The following is a 16,971-nucleotide window of genomic DNA, read 5'->3' on the forward strand; positions in this document are numbered from 1 at the left end:
CCACAGTGGATTGGATCAGAGGTGGACACGTGATCCAGATTAGACCAGGACCCATGCTGTCCCTGTGACTTTTGTAGTTGGTACCCAGACTTGCTAGGGTCTGTTGTCTGTGTCTCGCATGGAGAAGATAGAAACCCAAGAGCTGTGGTCATATCTCACCGGGATGCGGAGACAGACATGCACAGCATGGGCAAGGGAGGGGAATGCAACTTTTGGAGATGGCAACCTCCCATTGAGAGGTGGAGAACCGGGGTCCACTCCCAGCTCTACCCTTAGGCAGGCTCTGGCTGCTACCATTTTTTTCTTTTTCAATCAACCTTGGAGCTGCAGACTGGCCCCTGATAACACAAGTAGACTCTTAGCGTAGCACCTGACATGGGAAGCCTCACGAGGGCGAGTGACCGACATTGTTGTCATCTGAGGCAGAACGTAAATAATGTGCCTTGTGATCACACAGCTCTCGAGTGCTGAACCTGGTTAGAATCCGGTCCTCCCAAGTCCTGTGCTCATTGCATGAGTTGGCTGTTTGAAACCTGGGGCTTATGCATGAACGCTTGGCTCAGTCTGGGAGGAAGGGACTGGACCTGCCTGGACTGAGTCTACCAGGTTGATCTCAGTCCTGGGGGAGGCTTTTGCCCTGGAGGAGGTGGGAATGGGGGGTGGACTGGGGAGAAGAGGAGGGGGTGGGAGGGGGGGAGAACAGGGGAACCCGTGGCTGATATGTAGAACTGAATGGTATTGTAAAATAAAATAAAATAAAATAAAATAAAATAAAATAAAATAATAAAATAAAATAAAATAAAATAAAATAAAATAAAATAAAATAAAATAAAATAAAATAAAAAGAATCCGGTCCTCCTGACACCCGGACCTGCATTCTGTTCTGCCTAGACTTTGAGTTATCGCTCAGACTTTCGGATGGAAGATCAGCAGGCAAGTGCCTGTATCCAGCTGCAGTTATTCAGAAGAGCAATCAGGTGGGTAAGCCTAGGTCGAGGACTCAGCTGGCTGCGATCTGCGGAAGTTTCTCGTGCCCTTCCCTGACATGGCTTTCCCTCCTGCTGCCAGGAGTAACCGATATCCTGTTTTTTTGTTAGAATCATTTTAACAGTTTTTCCACCTACACATGTAACCTTAAGCCACATGATTCTGTTTCCTCTGTTTTGGAAGTTTACACAAACGAAATCACCCGTTTATATTCTTTTGGGACGTGGCTCTTTCTGCACTGTGTGACACCCCCTCCCTCCCCCACAGGCTCTTCTGGGTAGCTAGAGTTCATTTCTTGTTCTTTGATGGACAGTCCACGAGGTATTTATGCAGTCTATGCTCCATGGACATTGGGTTGTTTCCATTTCTTTTTAAACCAGCAATACTACTGTGAGCATTTTTGTTTGTGCGGTCTGCTCAATGTGTACCTAAGGGTGGATCTGCAGTCGTGAAGATCTGGTCTGTTTGGATGCTTCACCATGCCGATGTCAATGCCTGTGGCTACACAACAAAGAAATCACTGTGCAGTGTTGAGGGATACACAGAAACCTAAAATACAGGATCTTACCGAAAACATTAACTGCAAAGTGATCATGTGACCTAGCCCCCCCACCCACCCCCAACGTGCCATGAGAACTGAGAGCATGCTTAACCAGGCATGATGGCACATACCTGTAAGCTCAGTGCTCAGGAGGCTGAGGCAGGAGCATCATGAGTTAGAGGACAGCCCAGACTACACATCAAGATCCCGCTTCAAAATAACTGTGGGGGTGGTGGTGGTGTGGAATGGGGCTGGAGAGATGGCTCAGCAGTTTAGAGCACTTGTTGCTCTTATAGAAGACCTGGGTTCAATTTCCAGCACCTACATGATGGCCCATGACCACCCATAACTCCAGCACCAGGGGATTACACACTCTTTTGACCTTGGCGGGTACCAGGCATGAACATGGTGCACACACACACACACACACACACACACACACACACACACACACGCAGACAAAAACTCCATACACATAGAATAAAAATATAAATAAATAAAGAAAATATATGTTCATATGAAGTATGTATAACAATGTTCACAGTAGCATTATTCAAATATCCAGAGATGAAATATAGTGTATATGCCTATGTGTATCTGTTCATATGTGTCTGTGCACACAGTGGAAAATTATTCAGCCATAAGAATTAGTGAAACTGATGCATATTAAACACGGATGAATTTTGAAACCATGACATTAAGTGAAAGAAAAGAAATCAGACACACCAAAAAGTCACATACAATATGATCCAGTTTATGTGACATGTCCAGAATAGGCAAATTCATAGACAGATTAGCACAGATTGGGATTGCCAGGGATGGAAGGCCTAGTGACTGTTTATGAGTTTAGGGTGATGAAGGCCTTCTCCAGTTAGTGATCATGGTCACAGTGGTTTGCAAGTATATCAAAAACCCTAAATGTATAGTTAAAAGGGTGGATTTTATGATATATAAATTATACTTTAATAAAAAAGAAATAAAAACAGCATTCTTTTTTTTTCAAGACATGGTTTCTCTGTATAACAGTCTTGGCTGTCCTGGAACTCACTCTGTAGACCAGGCTGGCCTCAAACTCACAGAGTTCTGCCGCCTCCGTCTCCCGAGTGCTATCTAAAGGTGTGCACTGTAACACGAATTGCTAAAATGGTCTTTCAATTAAAAAAAAAAAAAACCAAAAAACTCAGAGCTAGATATTGGGGTGAAGGCTGAAAGATCAAAGCAGCAGAGCAAGCCACAGCCACCACCTCTCACCTCACCAACTCCTCAGCCTGGAAAGGCCCCTCAGCTGAAAAGCCTTTAGTTCCTGTCTCCTCACGCCTTATATATCTTTCTCGGCCCAGCCATCACTTCCTGGGATTAAAGGCTTGTGTGCTTCTCAGTACTGGGATTACAGGTGTGTGCCACCACAGCCTGGCTCTGTTTCTCTCCTAGACTGAGTCAATCTCATGTAATCCAGGGTGGCTTTGAACTCACAGAGGTCCAGACGGATCTCTGCCTCCCGAGTGCTAAGATTAAAAGTGTGTGCCACCACTACCTGGCATCAGTGTTTAATCTAGTGCCTTGTTCTGTCCTCTGATCTTGAGGCAAATTTTATTAGGGTACACAATATATCACCATAGTGCACCACCATGCCCAGCTAGCATTCTTCTTTTTAAAAGATACTTTATTTTTAATTGTGTGTCTGTGTGTCTGTATGCAGGTAGGCCACCTGTGTGGGTGCCTGAGGAGGCTAGAGGACAGTGTTGGGTCTCCCGGAACCACATCATTTTCCTCTGTCAGAGCAGGAAGCCTTCTTCACGGCCGAACCAGCTCTCCAGCCCCCAGCATCCTTCTGAGTCATTCATTCGTCAAAACTGGGGATGCAGCTCAGTGACAACATGCTTACTTAGAATGCTCAGGACCCTGGATTCGGCTCCCGGCACAGCACTAAAATAAAATAAAGTAAGCCGCCTATTCAAAGCAGGCATATTGAGTACCTAGGATCTGCCAGACCTTGCTCAGTGTGTTGTTGAGGAAATGGTGGTCACTGAATCAGACATGGTCCCAGAATTGGTCCTGGAAAGGAAGAACTGGATCATCCCAAGGAGAGTTTAGTGAGGGTACCATGAGCAGAGTGTAGGAAGGGTCAAGAGGAAATCTGTCGGAAGGCATCCGGTAGCACGTGGCAGCCCATGCTATATTGATGTGAAAGGGTGTGTGACAAGGTGGCCACCAGGAAGAACTGTGGGGCTTCCACGAGGAGAAAACTCACCCCTGCGTCCTGTCCTCTGCTCTCCCACCTCCTCCGCGTGCCTCCCATCAGGGCTCCCACCTATCAGCCAGGGGGGGGGGGGGGGGCAGGAGCTTGGGCAACAGGGCCAGTCAATGCAAACTGCGTATGCGCGAGCCTGGCTTCTGCAGAGGCCGCAGCCATTGTCCCCATTCACCCACTCCCTGAGGTAACAGAGGAGGAGAGAAGGCTGCCAAGCCCCTGTGAAGAAGAAAGAGACTGTGTAGCCGTCCCAAACCCACAGGACTTTACAGACTGGTGTGGAGACAGAGTGATCTCCTGCAAGAGGCCGACTTGAATGAAAGAAAGCAGCCGTGCAGGGGTGCAGCACTTTGGATATGGTGACTAGAAAGGTCTTTCCAATGAAGTGGTGCCACAGTAAGCGGGGGCCCCAAGGATAAGCCTTGGTGATGAGGGTGCCATTTATGGCCATGGGGAAGCTTAGAGCTGGAGACTGTCACTGGGGGCGTTTTGAAGAGAAGCTTTTTGCAAGCCCGCAAGGACAGCTGTATGCCGAGGGACACACACACACCCCACGCCGCCCCTGGGCCTGGGGTTGAGCCGGAGAGTCTGACTATGGGCAGACACCCAAGGTCTGCTCTTGGAAGCCAGGATGTGTGTGGACTGCGCCCTCCCCGGAGGTTACCCTGAGTGCTGGCGCAGCTCTCTGGCTCGGCCGCCCGCCCGCGCACTCCCGGGGCTCCTTCCAGCATTTATTGGGACATCTGCCACCTCCCAGGTCCTCCTCTCCCGAAGCCAAGAAGGGTCAGAGGAAGGGAGTGTCCCTGAATACCAACGTAGCAAAGGAGCTTCTGAAAGCTGAGGGGGCCCCCAGGGAGAAGGTATGGCCGTGCCAATTCCGAAAGGTTCCCAAACCGACTTCTAAAAGCACCAAGGCCCATGAGTAAGATCATGGCGCTGGATGGGACACGGGGGTAGGAAAGCTGCCCAGATCCCTGGCAGGAGCTCGCTGAAGAAAGCAGGCCAGGACGCCTCCTTTGCAGCAGGCACATTGTTCCCCCTGCCCTGTGGGCTCCGGGTGTCTCCATCCGGGCCTGAGCCCACCTGTGAGCAGCCTCCAGCCCGCGCTGCGGCTCAGCACCCCGCAGGATTCTCTTCCATGAAGGTCTCTCACCTCTGGCTCCTGGCCAAGCCAGTTGCCCACAGACTGGAAAACAAAGGCACACTGCCTTCCCTGGAGACCTGGGCTTAAGGGATGGGCCTTGGGCAGGCTGGGCGGATGCTCTGTTGATTCTTTTTTTTTTTTTTTCCGAGTGCAGAGACTCTGACAGCCAATTCCTGTTGGAAGTGGCTTTGTTTTCTTTGGAGCATAAAACACTTTTCCTTTCTCGTGATTGTGGCAGTTTTGGGTCATGTTTAGGATGGTGACTGACCTAATCATGCGCCTTCCGTAACCGCCATTCTTAACCTTTTGGGACACAGATGTTACTACAATCCTGATTGAATAAAGGGGTCCTCTCCCCTCCATGCTTCAAACTGAACATTTAACTTCTAGAGTGAGGACCCTTTCAGACCAGCCAGTGGTGTAGCTCAGGGAGAGAGAGAGAGAGAGAGAGAGAGAGAGAGAGAGAGAGAGAGAGAGAGAGAGAGAGAGAGAGAGAAACCTTGTCTCAAGAGAGAGAGAGAGAGAGAGAGAGAGAGAGAGAGAGAGAGAAACTGTTGGGTTAAAGAAACTAAGAAAAGCCCTTCCTGTCCCCATATTCTGACCCCAGATCTCCTTCAATCTGGCTTTTCAGAGTCTTAGCACGGGTTGGGGAAGCGGGTCCTGCTTGGCTCCCGTCTGAATCAGTTCCATGTGTCCAGGCATGCTCTAGCTAAGGCTGCCTCTGGGGAAGGCTCCAGGCCGGCTCCAGGCCACTCTTCAGGCAGCAGACTATTCCAGAGGGATTTGTAAGCCCTTTGTCTTATCTGTGTGTCTCTATTACCGAGGAGCCGGGCCCCCGGAACCTCTACAGATTCAAGGAGAGGTGGCCCCAGCTCTGGAGGAGGTTCTAGGGAGACAGGCGTTGTCTGGTTTTGTTAAATTCCAGTAGAAAGTCACTTTGCCAAAAATGCCCAAAATAAAAAGGACTGTCTAGACACTCACATATTAGAAGCTCTAATACGAAGAGGCCTGACCTTGACGTCATCAGTTTATGCTTCCATGGCAAGACGAAGGGGTCAGTCATTTAACAAACAGGACTCTGAGCCATCTGTGTACCAGGCTGTGTTCTTGGCACCTTGAGGGGCTGGATGGGGGGGGCGGCAACAGGGACGAGATGAGAAATATCTCCAAGAACATGCAACTGGGACAGAGACCCACTGACAGACTTGATTATCTGTTCATTCTCAGCCTCCCTTCCTGTAGCCAGTCAGCTGTGAAAGAAATTAAAGGGAACATTCTAGAAATAAACAATGTATACTGTTTACACTGGGCATTGTTCTGAGTGGCATGATAAAATGAGTGGTGTCACTCTGTCCACCTGACTCCTGACCCATGCTCAGTGTGCCCATGCTGTATCTGCTACCTACCTGCTAACTAACCCCTTGGCAGACTTTCTGAGGAGAGGCCACAGTTCTGTAACTTTGATCATAGTATACAGTGACGATGGCTCTGTCTTATTATTGGTTATTATCAGTCTCTTTGTAAATTATGGACATACAGGAAAAATGCACGTAAGATTTGGTGCTATCTGAGACTTCAGACTTCCCCTGCAGGTCTTGCAGCATGTCCCCCACGGATGAGCAGGGGCTGCAGGGTTAAAAAGGCAGCAGCGTGTCCCCCACGGATGAGCAGGGGCTGCAGGATTAACAAGGCAGCAGCGGCTCAGGGGACCCCGGGCAGCGGGAGCTGATGTTGCAACGGTCCCGAGACTGGAGGAGCTGACTTGCTTAGAGAACAGAAAGCTACTGAGCCTGGCAGAACGAGGGAAGGGAGGCAGGAGAGGAGAAGTTAACAGGCTCCATCACATGGGCTCTGCAAGCCTTTCAAGGAAGCAGAAGCTGGAGTTTTATTACAATGTGGCAGACAGTGGAGAGGAGGATGCTGTTCGCACTTTTAGAGCTGGGTCTCCATAGAGAGGAAGATATTAGATTGCAGGGGGATGAGTGGTCCAGGAGAGTGGGGTGATTGTAGCTTGATCCTTTTTGGTAGCAAGACAGACGGAGGGCCTGGGATTCTTTTTCAAATGGACATACACCGTTTAAAAAAAATTCTCCTCCCCTTGAACCTTGAACCTAATTTGTTACAAATTCATGGTGGTTAAAACCCATAGAAGGCCCAGGATGGTGGCACATGCCTTTAATCCCAGCACCCAAGAAGTAGAGGCAGGAGAATCTCTGTAAGCTCAAAGTTCTAGGCCAGCCTGATCTACATATGGAGTTCCAGGACAGCCAGAGCTACACAGTGAAACCCTGTTTAAAAAAAAAAAAAAAAAAAGCCAGGCAGTGGTGGCGCACGCCTTTCATCCCAGCACTCGGGAGGCAGAGGCAGGCAGATCTCTGTGAGTTTGAGGCCAGCCTGGTCTACAAAGTGAGTTCCAGGAAAGGTGCAAAGCTACACAGAGAAACCCTGTCTCAAAAAACAAACAAAAAAATCATAGGGATTTTTCTCTTAATACATCTGTTTATTTATTTATTGACTTTAAAACAGGGTCTCATTCTGCAGCCCTGGCTGCCCTGAACTCTGTGCTAATCAGGCTGGCCTCCAACTCACAGAGATGCACCTGCCTTGCCTCACAAATGCTGCCACTTTTATTTCTTTTGAGACAGGGTCTCATGTAGCCCAGGATGGCCTCAAACTCACTATGAAGCCAAAGATAACCTTAAACATCTCATCCTCCTGCCTCTACCTCTCAAGTCTCGAGATTGCCAATATGTGTACTCCCACATCCAGTTCTGGCATGCTGGGGATCAATCGAAGGACTGTGTTCATGCCAAGCAAGCAGTCTACCAACTGAACTACATTCCTAACTTGTATAATGTGCCTTCGATGGCCATGTTACAGCTCTCTTCCTTGTCCAAGCTGTCTGTCTGTTCCTGCCCTTGTAGGAGACTAAAATAGGAGCAAGTGTATGGCTGATCTTGTCTCAGCAGAGTGTGAACATCCCTGGCAGGCAGCAGGAGAGATGGAGAGTTGATAGTTATTAAGTGCTGGCTGCATACCTTTGGTCCCCTTCTATCCTACAATAACCACACAATAGTCTGGCTACTAGCCTCGGTTTCACTCCTTACGGTTCATTTCTTTTGTTTGGTTTTGGGTTTTAGATAAAGGCATTGACAGAAAGCTCCGATACATTGCCCAAGGTCACATAGCTAACAAATGACAGAGTTGGCATCCAATACGGTGTCTGTCTGATTCCAATTCTTGCCACATCAGCTGAGGCTGGTGAGACCAGTTCAGCACATCGAGGAGGCCCTAAGAACATCAGGACTCCCTGGATTTTAGCTACTCTGGTCACCTTTGGGGGTGATTTGCTGAAACTATGAGGGTGTGCTGAGCACAGTCAGGGTCAAGTGTGTCTTTGTAAGGTTTTCCTCAAAGGTCAAAAATGTAATAATGCCCACAAATCTAAAGAAGAAAAAAGGAGTGTGGGTCTTGAGACAAATAGAATCATTATGTAGTAATAAATAAACTAGGGTGAGATCAATTAGAGTGGAGTGGAGGGCAGAGCGGACACTGCCTCTCTGGGCTCTTTGGATCTGAGAAACCGATGATGACTATTAGTGTTTCATGGAGGAACACCCAGAAACCAAGATCCTGGTGACGAATTAGTACTTTTGTTAAGATTTATTTTCATTATTTTTAATTGTGTGTGTGTGTGTTTGAATGTACATATGGCTGCAGCATGTTGGATGCCTTAGAGGTGGAGTTACAGGAGGTTGTGAGCTGTCCCACATGGGTGCTGGGAACTGAACTCAGGTACTTTACAAGATCAGTTTGTGCTCTAGCTGCTGAGCCATTTCTCCAGCTCCGGAAGTTCTAAGGAATAGTGAAATCTTGTCCTTGCTTCTTGGTGACAATTACAATCAACAAAGGCTTGGGGGAAGGGTATCCATGTTTCCAGCAAGACCTCGTGGCCCATCATTCCAGCAGCCAGGACTTCGTGTGCCATGCAGGGATCTCTCAGACCCCACAAACCTTGAGAGTGCCCTATAAACAAGTAGCATGTGCAAGGTTGACCTGACCTGGCTGGCCAGGACTGTGTCAGGAAAGGGCTGGAACAGCAGTTCATAGGAAGAGCCTGGTCCTCAAGCACACTCAGTGGCAGTTTCCCTCAGGGTTACAAAGAACATGATCTACTTGTCTTCTCCCTCTGCATTCTTGGAGCTGTCTGGAGAGTAAGTTCACCTGCTGCTATCCAGCAGGCTCTTAACTACGATCATCTTGTCCTTCTTAGAGTGGGATCTTTACTGTGCTGGAAAGAATGAAGTCAGGTTGGCCAACAAATCCTGTGCCTTCCACAACACATTTCAGTTGAGTTATAAGTCTGTTATGAAGAAGCGGAGGTTGCTAGGTGGTGGTGGCACACACCTTTAGTTCCAGCACTCAGGAGGCAGAGACAGGTGGATCTCTGAGTTCTAGGCCAGCCTGGGCTACAGAGCAAGTTTCAGAAAAGCCAGGGCTACACAGAAACCTTGGCTCGAAAAACAAACAATAGGTCTGAAGAGATGGCTCAGTGGTTAAGGACCCAGGTTCAATTCCCAGCACCCACATGGCACATCACTGCCCTCTGTAACTCTAGTTCCAGAAGATCAAACACCTGCTTCTGACTTCCTTGGTACCAGGAATGCATCTGGTGCACAGGCATACAAACAGGCAAAGCACTCATATACTTAAAAAATAAATAAATCTTAGCTGGGCGTGGTGATCCACACCTTTAATCCCAGCACTCGGGAGGCAGAGGAAGGCAGGTCTCTATGAGTTCGAGGCCAGCCTGGTCTACAGAGAGAGTTCCAGGACAGCCAAGGCTACAGAGAGAAACCCTGTGTCAAAAAAGAAAGAAAGAAAGAAAGAAAGAAAGAAAGAAAGAAAGAAAGAAAGAAAGAAAGAAAGAAAGAAAGAAAGAAAGAAAGAAAGAAAAGGAAAAGAGAAAGAAAAAAATAAGAAAGAAAGAATGAAAGAAAGACAAAGAACAACAACAAAGAAGTGGAGACATTCAGGTCTGACTTTCAAGGACTAAGGTCTGGCATCCACTTCCGTAGGCGTCAGGATATGGGGCACAAACCCGGTCTTCTGCAAGAGCAGTACGAACTTTTAACTGCTGAGCAGTGTGCGAGCACCCCCCCCCGCCCCCTCCCCCATAGTCACCATTCTGGGGCGGACAGCTCAGTGGTTAGCAGTAATACCTACAGAGCACCTATCTAATTCCAGACACCCACTGCTCCAAAAAGAAACCGTGCACATCTGTAGCCACCCCCACGTTCCTCTCCCCTTGTTGACATTTGAATGTAAAATGTCCCACCCCATGTATTTAAACACTGGACCTCCTGTCAGTGGCATTGTTTTGGGATGCCGTGAAGCCTCTTGGATCTGGGGCCTAGCTGGATGATCAAGGGTTGATTATAAAGGTGTGGCTTGAGGGCTATAAACAGGTCGATCCAAATCAGGCCCAGCATCTTGCTTCCCAACTACCATGGTAGCCAGCCAGCTTAAGCTTCCACTCTGGGACCCACCCCAGCTCCCGCCATGCCTCTGAACTGTGAGCCAGAATACATCTCTATCCCGTGTTTCTCACAAGCATTGTGTCACAGTGAGGACAAAACACCCTGGCAAACACTAATCTGGTCCATGGGGACAGACTCTGAGGAGAGACCTACCTCTGGGCCTCCAAGTGAATGGACACACCCACCATCCCCAACAAGGGCCTGCACTGGTGCTTCTGGGTTTGGTCCAAGTACTGGGCTGTGAATTCCAAGACTATCCGCGACACCTGTAAGTGACTCACAGCCTGTGTCGCCACTGCCAGCCCCCACCCTAGACCCGCTCCATCTTGCGGAGATGTTCCTCATCTGGATCCTCTGCCTGTGGAAGGTAACACCAAGGCACTCAGGGCCACGAGGCCTAGACTTCCCAAGGTCACGGTGGCAAACCCATCACAGCATGCAAAGGACAATTTAGGAATGTGTCCTGAAAGGCTGGGGCCGGAAGTGGGTTTGGAACCGAGGTGGGAGGAAAGGAGCCAGCAAAGATGCTGTAGCTGACCACCCGGAGGAAGAGGAGGAGAGAGGGACCGGGATGTGACTGGAAGCGGCTCCCCGACCCTGCCTACTTCCTAACCTGGGCTCCACCTGGCACTTTGGAAATGCGTCTTACTCTGTTCACCCTCACTGCCTGGAAAGGTGTGAACGAAGAGACACCTAGAAAAGGCAGAGGGCAAGAAGAAACTGATGCTACCTGGTCAGTGGGCAGTCTTCCTAGCTGGCTACGGGGGTGGGGCCTGGCGGAGTGGGTGGGGCCAATCTAGACTGACATTACCACAATCACAGAAGCTGTTTCCAAACAGCTGTGGAGGAGTAAGGAAAAAAAAAAGTGCTGGGGCTTCAGAGGCCTCTTTCCCCAGTCCAGGTCACCAAGAAGGGAGCCGGGGCTCTGCTGATCTGTAAACGCAGAGCATGCGCAAGCCAGGTGTGGCGGGTCACATCTGTAATCAAGCCCAGGCAGGAGAGCTGTCGAAAGTTCCAGGCTAGGCTGGGCTACAAAGTGAGAATCTGCATCCCGAACCAAATCAAACCAACCAACCAGCTAACAAAACAAACGGAGGAAAGAGAAAAGAGAGCACCACCAAGATAAAATGTCTGAGATGTTACTGAAAAGAAATAAAAGCTTGGGCTGGTAGGCTGGCTCAGAGAGTAAAGCGTTTGCTGCCAAGTCTGAGGAACCGAGTTCAATCCCTGGGCCCCACATGTTGGAAGAAAAGAACAGATTCCTACAAGTTGTCCTCTAACTTCCGTGAGCATGCCGTGGTGTGTGCTCACACCACACACACTCAAACACGAGAGAAATAAATAAAAATGGACCAAAAAAAAAAATTGTAAAGCGCACTGTGGGGTGTAATTGTCTGTGACAGACCCAAACCTGTCTGTGACAGACCCAAACCTGGAGGGACCCACAGCATCCTGCCAACAGCCTTCGGGGAAAGTAACTTCACTGTCTGCCATGGCTTTTGTTTTCAAATGATTACTTATTGTCCATGCTGCTGTGTATTAGAGAATATCATTATTGTTTTGAGGAAGTGCTGGGGATCAAACCCGTGGCCTCACCCATGCTCCGCAAGAGTTCTACCGTTATGCTACAGTCCTGCCCCCCGAAGGACACCTGTTTCATTGTTGTTATTGTCACCTGGTGCTGGAGTGAACCTGGCACCTCGTGTGTGTTTGGCAGGCGCACCACCATTGCGCTGAATCAGCTGTGTTCCGAGACTGTGTGCAGATTTTTATCTGTTTATTTCACACTTCTGCTGTTCTGCCTTCACCTCCTCCTGCTTAGATTACTGGCCTGGGCTCACGGTTTTATGTGGCACAGAGGCTTGCCCACTGGGCATGCTAGGCAAGCACTCTGCCAGCTGAGCTATGCCTATAGCTGTCCCCTTCCTCCCCCTCCCCCTCCCCCTTCATGCAGGGTCTTGCTCTGTAGTTCAGGCTGGCCTTGAATGCTATTGTGTAACCCAGGAGGCTAATTTCAAACCTGCTGTCCTCCTGCCTCAGCCTCCTAAGTGTCGCTGGAATTATAGACTTCCATTACCATATCTCATTGCTGTATAGACTTTTGTTTTCTCTTGACAGGGCTTCACTCTGGAGACCACCAGTCTGGTCTTCAACTCACAGATCTGCTGCTCTGCCTCCCAAGTGCTGGGATTAAAGTCATTCATCAGGGGCTGGAGAGATGGCTCAGAGGTTAAGAACACTGGCTGCTCTTCTAGAGGTCCTGAGTTCAATGCCCAACAACCACATGGTGGCTCACAATCATCTATAATGAGATCTGGTACCCTGTCTGGCCTGCAGGTAGAACACTGTATACAGAATAAATAAGTAATCTTAAAACAAAAGCAAAAACACTGGATGCTCTTGAAGAGGACCAAGATTCACTTCCCAGCACCCATATGGCGGCTCACAACCACCTGTAACTCCAGTTCCAAAGGGATGCCTTCTTTGCTGGGTGGTGATGGCCCCCCCCCCAAAAAAAAAAAGGGTTTTGGCATGCACTGCCATGCCAGGCTTGTATAAACATGTGTGTGTGTCTGAGTTGTAGTGTATTGTATATGGTGTTCACATCTGTTCATGTTCAGAAGAAGATACCCTGTGTCCTCCTTTCTCATCCTCATGTTCTTTTGTGGCAAGGTCTCTCCCTAAGCCCTAGGCAGCCAGCAGGCCCAGCAATCCTCCTCTCTCCCACAGTCAGTGCTGGGTTTCTGGCGTGCACAGGACCACAGTTGGCTTTAGATCAGGGCACAGCAAGCACTCTTAGCTGCCAAGTCTTCTCTCCAGTTCTCTCCGGCCCTGTGTACAGACGTTCTTAATACACATCCAGTGAACTCTCCTCTGCGAAGGAAATCAGATTCAAATGCAAGGTTGCAGCAACGGCCCTGAAGAATCCCATAGTCAAGCTTATCTACAGACGACTGAAGGCATAAGGCTCAAGCTTACAAAGCACCTCTTGTTCTTTTTGTTTTTCAAGACAAGGCTTCTCTGTATAGTCCTGGCTGTCCTGGAGCTGTCCTAGACGAGGCTTGCCTTGAGCTCACAGAGATCTACCAGGATTAAAGGGATACACTACCACACTCGGCTATAAATAAGTTCTTTTTTGTTTGTTTGTTTGTTTTTGAGACAGGGTTTCTCTGTATAGTTCCTGGCTGTCCTGGAACCTGCCCTGTAGACCAGGCTGGCCTCAGACTCACAGAGATCTTCCCGCCTCTGCCTCTCGAGTGCTGCTTGCAAATAAAGGCATGCACCACCACCGCCCAGCCTCAAAGCTGCATTTAAGCGACAATCCATAAATGCTCAGAAAGGAATCCAGAAACCACACCAAATTTCTCTGATGACTGACATCCAGGGAACATTATTCTGGACCAGTTTCTCAGGCGATGGAAGTATTTTCTCTGCCACCAGTTCCTGTAAGCAATGTGTGCTCCTTGAGCTTGAGAGGTGCCCATGGCAACTGAGGCCCTGGGTTGTCTAGTTCTTTGAAATTAACTTGAATTTACATAGTCATGCTCAGCTAGTGCCTGGTGGGAAGAACAACACAGTCCTGACCTTTCTTCTATGCATGTGTCTTGTGGAGGGATATAAAGAAAGGCAAGAATACATGACCATGCCTCCTCCAACCTGGTAGGTGTGCTTACCAATTAACCTACTTACAGAAATTATCCTAGGGGACTGAGGAGATGGCTCAACAGTTAAGAGCACTGGCTGCCCTTCCAAAGGACCCAGGTTTGATTCCCAGCACCCACATGTTGGCTCACAACTGCCTATAACTCTATTCCAGATGGTCAGATGCCCTCTTAGACACACATGCAGGCAAAACTCCCACACACATAAAATAAATAATTGGAGCTTGTGGCTTAATGGGTAACGGCGCTTGCTGCCAAGCCTGACAACCTGAGCTCCTCCCCTGGGACTCACATGGGGGAGGAGGAGAAGGATGCTTGTATGTCCTCTGACCCGCCCCACCTGCTGTGCACGCTCAGGCTCCCTCCCCCACATAAACACCGTGCGATTCTTAAAATGAAAAATATTTACTTCTGTTTCAGGCGGCTGGATCCTTTGTTAAACAACCAAGTAAATATTAGTAAAAGCCAACCGGTGGTGACACTGAGCGACTTCCTGCTTTCTTTTGCACCCTTGTTTTGTACTTTATCACTCTCTCCAGCAAACACAAAAACCTTTGTCGTAAGAGAAGCATACTGACGTATGAAGGCTTATCCCGTCACAGTGTGTCAGGCTGCCAATAATTTCAGAGACAGTGGCACGTGTGCCCAGTTAATGGCAGAAATCCAGATTTCCCCCAACTACACACAAGCATCTTCCAGCACCAAAGAGAAAATGTCACTGTACTGTTGTAGAATAATCTTTTTGTACACTGTGAAGATGTGTCCCTCTGGTTGTTTTAATAAAAAGCTGAATGGCCAACAGCTAGGCAGGATTTTCAGGCACAGAGGATGCTGGGAAGAAGAAGGCAGAGCCCGAGACAGGGAGTAAGCAAGACATGCAAGAGGAGAGGTAACAGCCACCAGCCACGTGGCAGCACATAGGTTAATAGAGATGGGTTCATTTAAGTTACAAGAGAGAGTTAGAAACAAGCCTAAGCTATTGCCAAGCTTTCATGATTAATAATGAGTCTCTCTGTCATGATTTGGGAGAGAGAAAGACTTGATGCACTGTACTGTCTTGTTCTGGATTACTGTGGTCAGGACAATCGCCACTTGGGAAAGAATTTAGGGAGTGGGGAAAGAGTATTAATACTTCTCAATAAGTACAAGATGCAAAATTTCACCAGCTAACCATGAGCATTCAATAGGGTGATCTTCACTCTAGCTAGGCCTTCCAAACCTGTGGTGTCTCTAGAATGGGACACCGTCTATGTCCACTCAGTATGTGGGAGAGAAGTCTCTGTTGCTTGCAAGAGGAACCCGACTGGTTGCCTCCATATCTTGGTTTTTTCTGAAGCCTGTCCATTTTCAACACTGTAAATGGAATCACTGAGCACCTCAGATGCCCTTTGATTCTGTCTAGCCTTTACCACAGATGTCCACGCTCATCTTTGGAAGTGGCCACATGTCATCCTGTGAAATCATGGTTGACACCCCAAGAGTCTGGGACTCAATTCATTTTAGCCAGTACCTTCTGAGTACTGATGAGGTACTGAGTGCTGAGTTCTGATAGGTTAAAAAAATGCACAACAAGGTATGTCCCCAAGGATATAAAACAATCTGTGTCCACAGAAAGACTTGTTCAAGCCAGGTGCAGTGGTGTATGCCTGTAATCCCAGCCCTCTGGAGGATGAGCTGGGAGGTTTGGGAGTTCAAGGGCAGACTAAGGCTACATAGATAAACAATCAAATAAATAAACGAATAGGGAGATAGCTCAGTTGGTCAAGAGCTTGCTATGAGTCCCTGAGTTGCATTCCTAGCACTAACATGAAAACCTGGGCATGGTGGATGTGCTGGTGGTCCCGGCACTGGGGCAGCAGGAACAGGATGACCCCTGGGGCACAATGCCACAAGTGAGTGAAAAGACGATCTCTGGACGGAGAGAAAATACTTGCAAACCCCGTGTCTCATAAGGATAGACTATCTAGAATATACAAATAGCTAGGAAAACCACACACAACCTGATTTTTAAACCGGACCAAGAAGCTGGGCAGAGGTGGCACATGCCTTTCATCCTGTTACTCAGGAGAGAGAGAGAGAGAGGCAGACAGATCTCTGTGAGTTCGAGGCCAGCCTGGTGTCCATAGAGAATTCCAAGACACCCAGAGCTACTCAGAGAAACCCTGTCTTGAAAAAAACCAAAACAAAACCAAGCTGGTCTGGTCTACATAGACATTCTAGGTCAGTCAGAGACATGCAGCAACCCTACAGGAAAAAAAAAAAAAAAAGGCACTAAACCAAGAACAAGAAAGCAGGAGGATTTAGTTTTAGTTTTCTGTAGAAGACATACAAATACTCAGTGAGTATATAAAAATATGCTGTGTGCTTGACACTATTAATCACTAGGGAAATTCAAATCAAAATTATAAGATACCACCCTATACCAGCCAGGGTTCCTCCTATTAAAAGAACCGGAAAATAGCTGGGCCTAGTGGTCCACACCCTTAGTCTTAGAATTAGGGAGGCAGAGGCAGGCCGAGCTCTCTGAGCTGGAGTTTCGGGCCAATCAGGGGGCCACATAGTGAGATGCTGTCTCAGTTTTTAAAAAGAAACAAACAACCCAGAAAATGGAAATAGATGTAGCTCAGTGGTAGAGGTCTTGCCTAACATGAGCAAATCCCTGAGTCCAAACCTCAGTACCATTTAAAAAAATAAAACAGAAAATTATATGCAGACCAGGACATGAAGTTGGAACATGGACAGCGCTAATAGAAGTATGAAATGATACAATGTATGACAGTTCTTCAATTCATTACAACAATGAGCCAGCTATTCCACGTGTGGATACAGACTCAGAAGAGCGAAGG

This window comes from Peromyscus maniculatus, chromosome 5, assembly GCF_049852395.1.
Source record: "Peromyscus maniculatus bairdii isolate BWxNUB_F1_BW_parent chromosome 5, HU_Pman_BW_mat_3.1, whole genome shotgun sequence".
NCBI lineage: Eukaryota > Metazoa > Chordata > Mammalia > Rodentia > Cricetidae > Peromyscus > Peromyscus maniculatus.